The sequence below is a fragment of the Rhinoderma darwinii genome, chromosome 2 (genome assembly GCF_050947455.1).
Source record: "Rhinoderma darwinii isolate aRhiDar2 chromosome 2, aRhiDar2.hap1, whole genome shotgun sequence".
In the NCBI taxonomy this organism is placed as follows: Eukaryota; Metazoa; Chordata; class Amphibia; order Anura; family Rhinodermatidae; genus Rhinoderma; species Rhinoderma darwinii.
In genome coordinates, this window is record NC_134688.1 from 200391384 (window position 1) to 200404496 (window position 13113).

The window sequence follows — 13113 nt, forward strand, 5'->3', positions numbered from 1 at the left end:
TGAAACACATGTCGGGCCAAAATGCTCACTACACCTCTAGATAAATTCCTCAAGGTGTGTAGTTTCCAAAATGGGGTCAATTCTAGGGGGGTTTCCACTGTTTTGATTCCACAGGGGCTTTTTCTTTATTTCTTGTGGAATATGTTTTATTTTTTTCTAAAACGACATTCTATTGGAAAAATGTAAAAAAAAAAATATATTTTCACATCCAAATTCTAATAAAATCTATGAAACATCTGTAGGTTCAAAATGCTCACTACACTCCTAGATGAATTCCTTGTGGGGTGTAGTTTCCAAAATGTTTTTTGTTTTTTTTTTGCAGTCTCCCCTTTGTTTTGGCATCACAAGACTTCTTCAAAACGTGACATGATGCCTAAAATATAAATCTAATAAAAAGAAGGCCCAAAAATCCACTAGGTTGCTCCTTTGCTTTGGAGGCCTGTGTTTCAGTCCATTAGCACACTAGGGCCGCATGTGGGATATTTATCAAAACTGCAGAAGGAATGAATGAATGAATTTCCGCCCAAAAAAATAATGAAATATGTAAAGCTCCCCTCTACTGTGCCTTAATTCTTGAGAAACGGCTAAAGGGTTAGGAAACTCTCTAAATTCTGTTTTTAATACTTTGAGGGTGCAGTTTTCAAAATAGGGTGATTATGAGGGATTTCTAATATATAGGGTCCTCAAAACCACTTCAGAACAGAACTGATGCATGAAAGAATAGCCTTTTGAAATTTTCTTGAAAACGTGAGAAATTGCTGCTAAAGTTCTAAGCCTTGTAACGTCCTAGAAAAATAAATGGACGTCAAAAAAATGATGCATACAAAGTAGACTCGTGGGAAATGTTAACTAGCAACTATTTTGTGTGGTATTAAAATCGGTTTCACAAGCAGATACATTTAAATTTAGAAAAATGCTAATTTTAGTAAATTTTCTCTACATTCTGGTGTTTCTCACAAATAAATATTGAATTTATCGACCAAATTTTTTCATTAACATGAAGTCCAATATGTCTGGAGAAAACCTCAGAATTGCTTGGATAGGTAAAAGCATGCCAAAGTTATTACCACAAAGTAAAACATGTCAGATTTGAAAAATGAGGCTCTGTCAGGAAGATCAAGTGTGACCACAGCGGGAAGGAGTTAACACCCCAAGAATATTAGAAAGTTGCACATTTAAAAATTTTCAATTTTGCAATTTAAATCTAGGTTTTAGCTGTATGAAAACGTCATTTAATCTTGTATATACTTTGCTTTACAAAGTAATGTGTTACAGCACAATCATCCAGACGGATTCTAAGTGCAGTTAGGAAAAACGATGATAGATAAAGCTATTCTCTCTCCAAATTTCAGATCAGACCAACTTACCTCGAAAGAAAAATTAAAAAGCAATCCATTAAAAAGGAATTGTCAGGTGTAGAAACCCCATTTTTAAACACCCTATTAAAAGAATTCTGAGTTAATAGCGGGTTCCCTTGTTCCGGACCCTCATCTGTTAGACAGAGTAGAAAGGAGGATACAAAAAAGACTACTAACAACATATCATGCTCTATTAGACCCAGCCCTTCCATACATTACACAGACAACCCCCAGATTTCAAAGGGCACCATGTAATGCTTCATTTTCTTTGTGGTGCCACTGCAGGGGAATAGAACACTTGCTGTCAGGTTCCTCCACAGATTACAAATTATTGCTGGGGGTCCTAGCTGTGGAACACAATGTGATCAGCTTATTGTCGGGGGACCCATCTAATGATAAAACAAGGGTGAGCGTATGGGGGTCATACATGGTGGAACAACATATTTTAGTGCCAACTTCCAAATTACATTCCTGTGCTGGGCCAATTTTTTAAATTTGCTGCCGGAAGTATTTCATTTTTTTATTGGTAACCTTGCTATTTAGTCAGTACTCCTGACAAAACACTTATTTGTGGTCTGTACTTGTACCGAAAATATTAATACCTTTCCTTGCCACAAGACTAATGAAGAAGCATAGATTAACTGCTAGCCAGTCTACATTGCCAAGAAATAATCAGATTTATGATAGGTAATTACGGATACAAGACTCTTTATATAAGATTAGAATAGAAGCATGACAGACATTACACTGGGCAGCATCACCCTGAATTAGCCTGTTAAGAGGAATGACAAGCAGAATAGTGGAACAAGTGTGATATTACACGGACTGATATCTACGCCATATCAGCAGAAAATTAAAACTAATCATTTAGCGCAAAACGTACAGAAAAAAAAAAAGTTGAGTAATTGTTTGAAAACAGTCTAGGGCTGGGCAATTAATTCGATTAATTTGCCCTCAAGGTCTCTGACAGTTCTGATTAACAGAATCACCGGATAGATTCTTTAGTGGCGCCATCATGGCGCCATCATGCCGCCCGCCGCCTGCCTGTTCTGCCTTATCTGGAAAGCTGCGCCCTGTTCTGTCTCTGCTTCACCACGGAACTGCTGTTCCTAAATGACAATGATGCAAAGAGTCCCGTTCACATGTACCGTGGACGGGCCGGGGACACATGGACCGTTTTTCACGGTTGTGTGAATCCGGCCTGAATTTCATTGATTTAAAACCCCATTAGGGGCCGTACAGCACAGGGCCCTGCCCATACTTCAGACACTATAATGTAATCTCGCCCCAGAATGCCCGCTCAGCGCGGTCTGCCCGGCCCTGCTGCAATTTACACTACTCTCACCTGCAATGTCTGAGACCGGCTGAGGTGGTGCTGGGCAGGGAGGGATGTTCATGCATGCAGTGCATCATTGATTAGAGTTTCCCTGCCTGGGAACACAAGTTATAATCAATTAGATATACATTTTTCCAATTGTATTTCGAATAAAAAAAAAGTATTTGGAGAGGTTAAAAGTTGTGACGTTACATACAATTATTATAGGAATATATGTTAAGTTATTTATATAAAAGAAAATAATTTATTAAATTATCTCTTAGTACTACGGTTAAATAAAATGGGAAAAAAAGTAAGATGGAGGTTCAAATCGAAAATTGCCCATAGTGTTGAAAGACATCTAGTTTTTTTGTTTTTTTTTGCAAAAAATTGCCCAGCCCTAAAACCGTCGGTAAAGATTTTTTTTTATGAATAGAAGTAGACTAGAAAAACAAAAAGGTTGCTACAGAAGGCTCTGTTAACCCATTTCCTGCACCAAAGGTGCAGTGTACTCCTTGCCACAAACATTATCCCACAAACATATGAACCTCTTCCTAGTTCTGCCTATAAACAAATGACACTTCTAGGAGAAGAGAAAATGTACCAGTGCATGAACTTCCTTATGTTCCATCCTGAAAGTATTCTCTGCTCATAGGCAGAACTGGGAAGAGGTTACATACACCGCTTTCCAAATTATTATGCAAATGTTATTTTTCGCTGATTTTCCTAAATAGTCGATGCAAATGACAGTCAGTATAATCTTCAAGCCATCAACCGTTGGAGTATAATGCGAATTTTATTGAACAAACCTCCTAATAAAAGATTTTTAGAATTAAAGAACTCAGAATGCACTGTTTCAAATTATTATGCACAACAGAGAACAAAACATTTTAAAGGTTGTAGAGAACTAAAATGGTAATTTGTTGAATTTTTAGCATCAGGAGGTCATATTTACAGAAATCAAAACTCTTTCAATCAAAAAAACCTTAACAGTCCAAGTTACATGTTAACATAGGACCCCTTCTTTGATATCACCTTCACAATTCTTGCATCCATTGAATTTGTGAGTATTTGGACAGTTTCTGCTTGAATATCTTTGCAGGATGTCAGAATAGCCTCCCAGAGCTTCTGTTTTGATGTGAACTGCCTCCCACCCTCATAGATATTTTGCTTGAGGATGCTCCAAAGGTTCTCAATGGGGTTGAGGTCAGGGGAACATGGAGGCCACACCATGAGTTGCTCTCCTTTTATGCCATAGCAGCCAATGACACAGAGATATTCTTTGCAGCATGAGATGGTGCATTATCATGCATGAAGATAATTTTGCTACGGAAGGCACAGTTCTTTTTGTACCACGGAAGAAAGTGGTCAGTCATAAATGCTACGTACTTTGCAGAGGTCATTTTCACACCGTCAGGGACCCTAAAGGGGCCTACCAAATCTCTCCCCATGATTCCAGCCCAAAAAATGACTCCGCCACCTCCTTGCTGACGTCGCAGCCTTGTTGGGACATGGTGGCCATTCACCAACCATCCATCTGGACCATCCAGGGTCGCACGGCACTCATCAGTAAACAACACGGTTAGAAAATTAGTCTTCATGTATTTCTGAACCCACTGCAACCGTTTCTGCTTGTGAGCATTGTTTAGGGGTGGCCGAATAATAACTTTATGCACACTTGCAATGGCATTTTAGCAGCTGCTCTCCTAATCCTATTAATTTGTCTGGCAGAAACCTTCCTCATTATGCCTTTATCTGAACGAACCAGTCTGTGCTCTGAATCAGCCACAAATCTTTTCACAGTACGATGATCACGCTTAAGTTTTCTTGAAATATCCAATGTTTTTTATACCTTGTCCAAGGTATTGCACTATTTCACGCTTTTCGGCAGCAGAGAGATCCTTTTTCTTTCCCATTTTGCTTGAAACCTGTGGCCTGCTTAATAATGTGGAACGTCCTTCTTAAGCAGTTTTCCTTTGATTGGGCACACCTGGCAAACTAATTATCACAGGTGTCTGAAATTGATTACAGAATTGAGAGAGAAAAGCACGGCGCCACATAGTGTGAGTAAGCCCAAGAAATAACTGTGTTGTAATAATATCTCACACAAAAAACTGACCTTCTGTTCCAATACAACCAAAGAAATTTTCCCTATTAAGGCTTTCCTTAATTGTGGTAGTAATTTTGTAATTTACCTCCTTGAGTGTTCATGCCACTTACAGTACGTTGGGAGGACCATTCAATGTTTGAGAAGCAGAATCAACAAACATAGATATAACGTCCTTAAGGGGTTTTTAAAACACAGTGTTTCGAGACACTGTGCTTCATCCCATAACTGCCAGTTTAATAGAATTATCATTACGCCTATTGAGCAAATTTCTTGTGACGTTCCCAACCGGTTCCAAAAACTCAAGCAACGAGAAAATTTTTGGATATTTAAATTATTGACCCTACATCCAAACGGTTTGAATGACATTTCAGAAACTAATCTTGATTAATGCCCCTTTTTATCACAGTTACATTTGTGTTTTTTTAGCATATAGGACCCAATTCTGACTTATATATGTATACTTAATACTTATATATTTTTTTGGTAGAATCTGTAGTGAATTTTCCACATTTTACTACACAGGGTAATCACTGTTAATACTATCATGATCATCGTAAAGGATGAGTAATGGTTCTATTAATATTAATATCATTGGGTGTAATTTCCCTGATTATTTTGGGGTTTGGCCGCTACGGGTTTTTAGTATTTTTAATCATTTTCTCCTCCTGAATCCATTTTTTTATAAATTCGTTTTGATTGCAAATAATTGGTGAATTACCACAAAATATCGCTGTTTTGATACAGCACAAACTTCTGTATTTTTTCTTGAGTTTTTAAAACTTTTATCTTTAATCATATTTTAGATTGTCTAAAATAGCCCTCCCTTTTATCCAAATTAATTACTTGACACCTACATCTTTATATGATGGAATGTTCTTATTTTATTCCATAGGATAATTACTAGAAATAAAAATATAAACGACATTCAGATCAACTTAATGGTTGATTGTTGTTTTTTCACTGAAATATACATTATTTTTATGGTTTCCACGTCCAGTTGAGTTCCCAGCTATATGGGTTCAATAGCAGTTTTTATGATTTTCACTTATTCAGTTTATTTTGTTTCAATTCGTTTTCATCCTAATTAAATGGTGAATTACCGCGAAATATTGCAAGTACGATACATCGCTAAACTTCTGTATATTTTATTGTGTTTTAGCAACTGCTTAAATTCATCGATATGGATATTAATGTTTTATATGATTGTCTGCAATCCCCCCCCCCTTTTTTCTTATGACAAGATCTCATACCGCATTTTATTTCCACTCTGCCGATTTTAGTTTAAATTAGCATTATACATAATTGGATTTCTCTTTTTTTGTACCTGTCATGTTTGAACTGTTCACAGTGATTACGTCATCTTGCACTTTAACCCTGTCTACATTGGCGGTTTTTTTCTCCCGCGTGGTGTATTTAAAGGGCTGTTGTTCAGACTACAATGTTTGTGGCCTGAGGAAGATGCCGGTGCGGCATTGAAACGCGTAGCCTACAATAAAGTTTCAATTCTAAACGACTACTGTATCCGTTCCTGAGTAGCAGCGCCGTATGGGGTCCCGTTTTTTCAAATAAATTATACATGAAATTGATTACAATGATCCAAAGAGCCCTAAGACACAATACCATCCATGAGTTTAATTGAAAAACGAATAATTAACCCTTTAGTGACCGCCAATACGCCTTTTCACGGCTGCCACTAACGGGCTTTATTCTGATGCATATGCCTTTTTACGGCACTGCATCAGGATAAAGTAAAAAGAGCATGGAGCCGTCAAATCTCCCTGTTCTCAGCTGCCGGAGGCAGCTGAGTGCTGGGGGCGTCCCTGCTCTGCCGTGTGAGATCGATATTAGTATCAATCTCACCCATTTAACCCCTTAGATGCGGTGGACAATAGCGTGCACCGCATCTGAGTGGTTTTGGAGAGAGGGAGGGAGCTCCCCCTCTCTCCCACCGACACCCGGCGATACGATCGCCGAGTGTCTGTGTCTCCAAAGGCAGCCGGGGGCCTAATAAAGGCCCCCAGTTCTGCCTGGAGCGAATGCCTGCTAGATCATGCCGGAGGCATGACCTAGCAGATACCTGTCCTTTTTAAAACGGACAGGCAGTAATACACTGCAATACAAAAGTATTGCAGTGTATTATAATAGCGATCGGAGAATCGCATATTAAAGTCCCCTAGTGGGACTAGTAAAAAAGTAAAAAAAAAGTTGACTAAAGTTAATTAAAAAAAAGTGAAAAAAAAATGAAAAACCCACCCTTCCAAAATGCTTTACTATTAAAAAACCAAAATAAAAGTAAAAAAAAGTTACACATATTTGGTATCGCCGCGTCCGTAACGACCCCCACTATAAATATATTACATTATTTAACCTGCACGGTGAACGCCGTAAAAAATGTAATAAAAAACTATGGAAAAATTGCTGTTTTCTGTGAATCCTGACTTTAAAAAAAAATTTGATAAAAAGTGATCAAAAAGTCGCATCTACTCAAAAATGGTACCAATAAAAACTACAAGTCTTCCCGCAAAAAAAAAGCCCTCATACAACCGCATCGGTGAAAAAATAAAAACGTGACGGCTCTTCAAATATGGAGACACAAAAACAAATACTTTTGAAAAAAAAGCGTTTTTACTGTGTAAAAGTAGTAAAACATACAAAAACTATACAAATTTGGTATCATTGCAATCGTAACAACCCGCTGAATAAAGTTAGTGTTATTTATATCACACGGTTAACGGCATAGATTTAAGACGCGAAAAAGAGTGGCAAAATTTCAGGTTTTTTTTTTATTACCCCCCCCAAAAAAAAGTTAATAAAAGTTAATCAATAAATAATATGTACCTCAAAATGGTGCTATTAAAAAATACAACTTGTCCAAAAAAAAAAAACAAGACCTTATACAACTATGTCGACGCAAAAATAAAAAGGTTATAGATCTTGGAATGCGACGATGGAAAAACTTAAAAAATGGCATGGTCATTACATTACATGCCAAGGTTTAAAATAGGCTGGTCATTAAGGGGTTAAATGTTTGACACTTCAATCCAATGTGCATAATAATCTGGAACGGTGTAGTTACATATTATGTGGAACACTTTAAAAAAACCACAAGATTTTTCTAGAAGGACAAAATATTCATCTAAAAGGTAACACCATTTAAAGGGAAGGTGTCATGAAATCTATATTTTGTTATATTGCTTTTAATATGATATTAACCCCTTGCGTACCTTCTCCGCAATAGTACGTCGCAGGCCGCTCATTGCAGCGGACCTTTGCCGTACTATTGCGGAGAAGGAATAAACTGTCACTATGTGAAATCACATAGTGATATAACAGCGGCGGCAGCTGTCATTGACAGCTAACCGTCTCTGCTACCGGCCTAGGGACCAATTAGCAGTCCCCCATGCCGGCGATTGCTGTGATATCTGAAGACTGACCAATCACAGCCGTCTGTGACGTCGTCTACAGGAGAAAGCTCCTGTCACTTTCTCTGATCTCCTCATTTCTGTGAGATCCGTGAGATCAGAAAGTGGTGTAAAAAAAACAAAACACTTTTTATTAACCCCTTCCCAAAAATGGGCGTATAGTAACGCCCTGAGGATGAAGGGGGCACAGGAGCTGTGCTCGCTCCATCTTCATCGGCTGTCGGCTGTAATATACAGCCGACATCCCACTGCAACAGCGATCACTGTCCTCTCTGATTGCTGTAGTTTAACCCCTTAAATGCTGCGGTCAATAGGGACAGCGGCATTTAAGTGATTCATACAGAGGGAGGAGGCTCCGTCTGCACCCCATTGCCACCCCCCCCCGCGAAAAATCACAGGGTTCTGATGGTTGCAATGGCAACCAGGAAGCCTAGCAACGGCTTCCTGGTTGCCAGGTACGGGAGTCTATTAGGTCCTGCCCAAAGCAGGACCTAATAGGCTCAACTGTCAGTTGTAAAGTGACAGTTACAATACACTGCACTACACAAGTACATACAGAAGTAGTGCAGTGTATTGTATTGTACAGGGGATCAGAAGATCAGATCTTCCAGTCTCCTAGTAAGTGTAAAATAAAAAGTGAAAAAAAGAAAAAAAAAAAAGTTTTAGATAAAATAAATAAAAGTTTTACGTAATAAAAACAATAATCATCATCTTGTTTCCCTGATCAAGCCCTTTGTAATTAGAAAAAAAAAATGGGGAAAAAAAAAGACAAAAACTAGACATAATAGGTATCACGGCGTTCGTATTGGCCTGACCTAAAAAAAAATATCATTATTTATCCCGCATGGTGAACACCGTAAAAAAAAAATACAATAAAAAACAATGGTAGATTTTCCTTTTTTGGTCACGTTGTTTCCAAAAAAATGGAATAAAAAGTGATCAAAAAGTCGCGCGTAGCCAAACATGGTACCAATAAAACTACAGTGTGTCACGCAAAAAACAAGCCCTCACAAAGCACTGTCGACAAAAAAATAAAAAAAGTTATAGCTCTCAGGACATGGTGACACTAAAACATTTTATTTAGAAAAAAGTGTTTTTATTGTGTAAATTTAGTAAAACATATAAAAACAATATAAATTTGGTATTGCCATAATCGTATTGAACCACAGAATAAAGTAAACATGTTGTTTATACTGCACAGAGAACGCCGTTAAAAAATTATAAAAAAAAACAGTGAAAGAATCTGTTTTTTGGTCTCCTCACCTCACGAAAAATGGAATAAAAACAGATACTAATAAAAACTACAGCTCATCCCATGAAAATCAAGCGCACTCACAGCTCGTCAACGGAAAAATAAAAAGTTATGACTCTTGGAACGCAATAATGCAAAACGACGGCCCAGACTAATTCATATGTGCAGCAGCTCTTCACCTAAAACCCCACGTCATCATTTGCAACCCCCATTGGTAGACCCTGTAAATGTAGCGGAAACTATGACATTTTGGGGTCTGTGCTACATATGGGGCTAATGAAGGAGTCAAAGATTAGGCAATGCTGGAGTGCGGATGTTTTGTACAACACCACGGACACCCTTTAGAAGTGCGACTCTTGCACCCAAAAATCCGGCCTGTGCATGAAGGATTGGTTCAAAGCGTACGTCACTATCCATGGATAATTGTATTATTCATTCACCCCATTATTACATCATCCTATTATGACCTGCTGGACTCCGCCCAGCTTACATATACCCCGATGTACTCCGCCCAGCTTACATATACCCCGATGTACTCCGCCCAGCTTACATATACCCCGATGTACTCCGCTCAGCTTACATATACCCCGATGTACTCCGCCCAGCTTACATATACCCCGATGTACTCCGCCCAGCTTACATATACCCCGATGTACTCCGCCCAGCTTACAATATACCCCGATGTACTCCGCCCAGCTTACATATACCCCGATGTACTCCGCCCAGCTTACATATACCCCGATGTACTCCGCCCAGCTTACATACACCCCGATGTACTCCGCCCAGCTTACATACACCCCGATGTACTCCGCCCAGCTTACATACACCCCGATGTACTCCGCCCAGCTTACATACACCCCGATGTACTCCGCCCAGTTTACATACACCCCGATGTACTCCGCACAGCTTACATACACCCCGATGTACTCCGCACAGCTTACATACACCCCGATGTACTCCGCACAGCTTACATATACCCCGATGTACTCCGCACAGCTTACATATACCCCGATGTACTCCGCACAGCTTACATATACCCCGATGTACTCCGCACAGCTTACATATACCCCGATGTACTCCGCACAGCTTACATATACCCCGATGTACTCTGCACAGCTTACATATACCCCGATGTACTCTGCACAGCTTACATATACCCCGATGTACTCTGCACAGCTTACATATACCCCGATGTACTCTGCACAGCTTACATATACCCCGATGTACTCTGCACAGCTTACATATACCCCGATGTACTCTGCACAGCTTACATATACCCCGATGTACTCCGCACAGCTTACATATACCCCGATGTACTCCGCACAGCTTACATATACCCCGATGTACTCCGCACAGCTTACATATACCCCGATGTACTCCGCACAGCTTACATATACCCCGATGTACTCCGCACAGCTTACATATACACTGATGTACTCTGCACAGCTTACATATACCCTGATGTACTCTGCACAGCTTACATATACCCTGATGTACTCTGCACAGCTTACATATACCCTGATCTACTCTGCACAGCTTACATATACCCTGATCTACTCTGCACAGCTTACATATACCCTGATCTACTCTGCACAGCTTACATATACCCTGATGTACTCTGCACAGCTTACATATACCCTGATCTACTCTGCACAGCTTACATATACCCTGATGTACTCTGCACAGCTTACATATAGCCTAATGTACTCCATCCAGATTACATATGCCCCCACATTATAAACTGAAACACCAGTAAAACACTAAGCAAAACTACTACCAAGCAAAATCTGCACTCCAAAAGCCAAATGGCGCTCCTTCTGGGCCTGGCAGTGTGCCAAAACAGCAGTTTATGACCACATATGGGGTAAAAATGCTCACTACATTTCTAGATGAACTCCTTGAGGGGTGTAGTTTCCTAAATGGGGTCATTTCTCGGGAGTTTTCACTGTACTGGTACCTCAGCGCAATGCAACATGGCGTCAAAAACAAATTTTGTAAAATCTCCACTCCAAAAACGAAATTGCACTTTTTCCGTTTAGACCCTTGCCGTATGTCCAAATAGCAGTTTACAACCACATATGGGGTATTTCCCTACTCAGGAGAAATTGTGTAACACATTTTGGGGTGTCTTTTCTCCTGTATGCCTTGTGGAAATGAAAGATTATGAGTTAAATCTACAGGTTATTGGAAAAAAAATAATTTCATTTTCACAGACCAATTCTAATAAAATCTATAAAACACCTGAGGGATCAAAATGCTCACTACACCTCTAATTTAATTCTTTCAGGCGTATAGTCTCCAAATTGGGATCACACCTGGGGAATTTCTACTGTACTGGTACTTCAGGGACTCTGCAAATGCGACATGGCCCCCAGAAACCAATTCAGCAATCATTTCAGGTGTTGGGACTTTAACTGAGAATATTTCTGGCTGGGTGGAAAATCTTAAAGCCCTTGGTGAGGTGCACACCAAGTTATGTCCAGGACACCACAGACGTCCTCTGCAAACTCTCAGCCCTAGGTCCACTACCAGAGGGAACAATATTGGCAACTATGGATGTGGAATCTTTATATTCTAACATCCCCCATGAGGATGGCATAGCCGCATGCTAACACTTTCTTCAAAAGAACAATCTAGCGACAGAGCCAGCCCTACAACTCATCAGGTTCGTACTCCTTCACAATTATTTTTTATTTGACAAAGACATATCTACAATGTATGGGAAGCGCTATGGGTAGCAAAATGTCACCACAATATGCTAACCTGTCAATGGCCAAACTAGAGGAAGAGTTTTTATCAACCTGCGCAACTAAACCTCTAGTATATTTCCGGTACATTGATGACCTGCTGATAATCTGGACAGGCTCTGAACATGAACTGCTTTCTTTCCATAAAAACTTCAACAAGTTCCATCCTACCATCAAACTCACTCTCAACTACTCTACATCTCAAATACATTTTCTGGACATGACCATATACATGAGAGACAATACCATACAAACAACAATCTACCATAAACCTACAGGCCGTCCAGCATATCTGAGATGGAACAGCTTCCATCCGAGACACATAAAGAAATCCATCATCTACAGCCAGGCTCTGCGATACATACGGATCTGTTCAGACTGTGAAGACACAAAACAACACCTGCTATCACTGAGGAATACATTCTTACAACAGGGATACCATCCAAGGATTATAGATGATCAGATCTACAGAGCAACAAGAATTCCAAGGAGCAATCTTCTGGAGTACAAAAAGAAGGAAGACAACAGCAGGGTTCCCCTAGTGGTCATATACAACCCCCAAATGAACATCTTGAGGAAAATTGCTGCTGATCTCCAACCTATATTTAACAAAGACAATAAACTGAAGGAAATATTCCCAGATTTACCACTCCTTGCCTACAAACAGCCACCAAACCTAAGGAATCTCCTGGTCAGAAGTGCCCTCTCACCACCATCAGAGACTGGCACTTTTCCTTGCAACAGTAGAAAATGCAAGACCTGTACCAACATCTGGTCATCAAACACCATCCAGATACCAAACACGCAGCAGGACTATAAAATCACTGGCACGTTCTCCTGTACATCCTCCAATGTAGTGTACATGATCCTGTGTACAAGGTGCATCAATAAAGGAATCTACATTGGAGA

At 39.6% G+C, this 13113-nt stretch overlaps 1 protein-coding gene across 5 annotated transcripts in view; it reads right to left on the minus strand.

Annotated features, from left to right (window-relative positions):
• Positions 1–13113, minus strand: part of TAB3 (TGF-beta activated kinase 1 (MAP3K7) binding protein 3) — a 68169-nt gene that overhangs the window by 18928 nt on the left and 36128 nt on the right. The window contains exon 2 of one of the 5 annotated variants that reach the window (XM_075852733.1): positions 2704–2789. The exons of the other annotated variants lie outside the window; for them this stretch is intronic. The gene's annotated coding sequence lies outside the window, so the exon portion shown is untranslated. The remainder of the gene's footprint in view (positions 1–2703; positions 2790–13113) is intronic. 5 annotated transcript variants of the gene reach the window in all.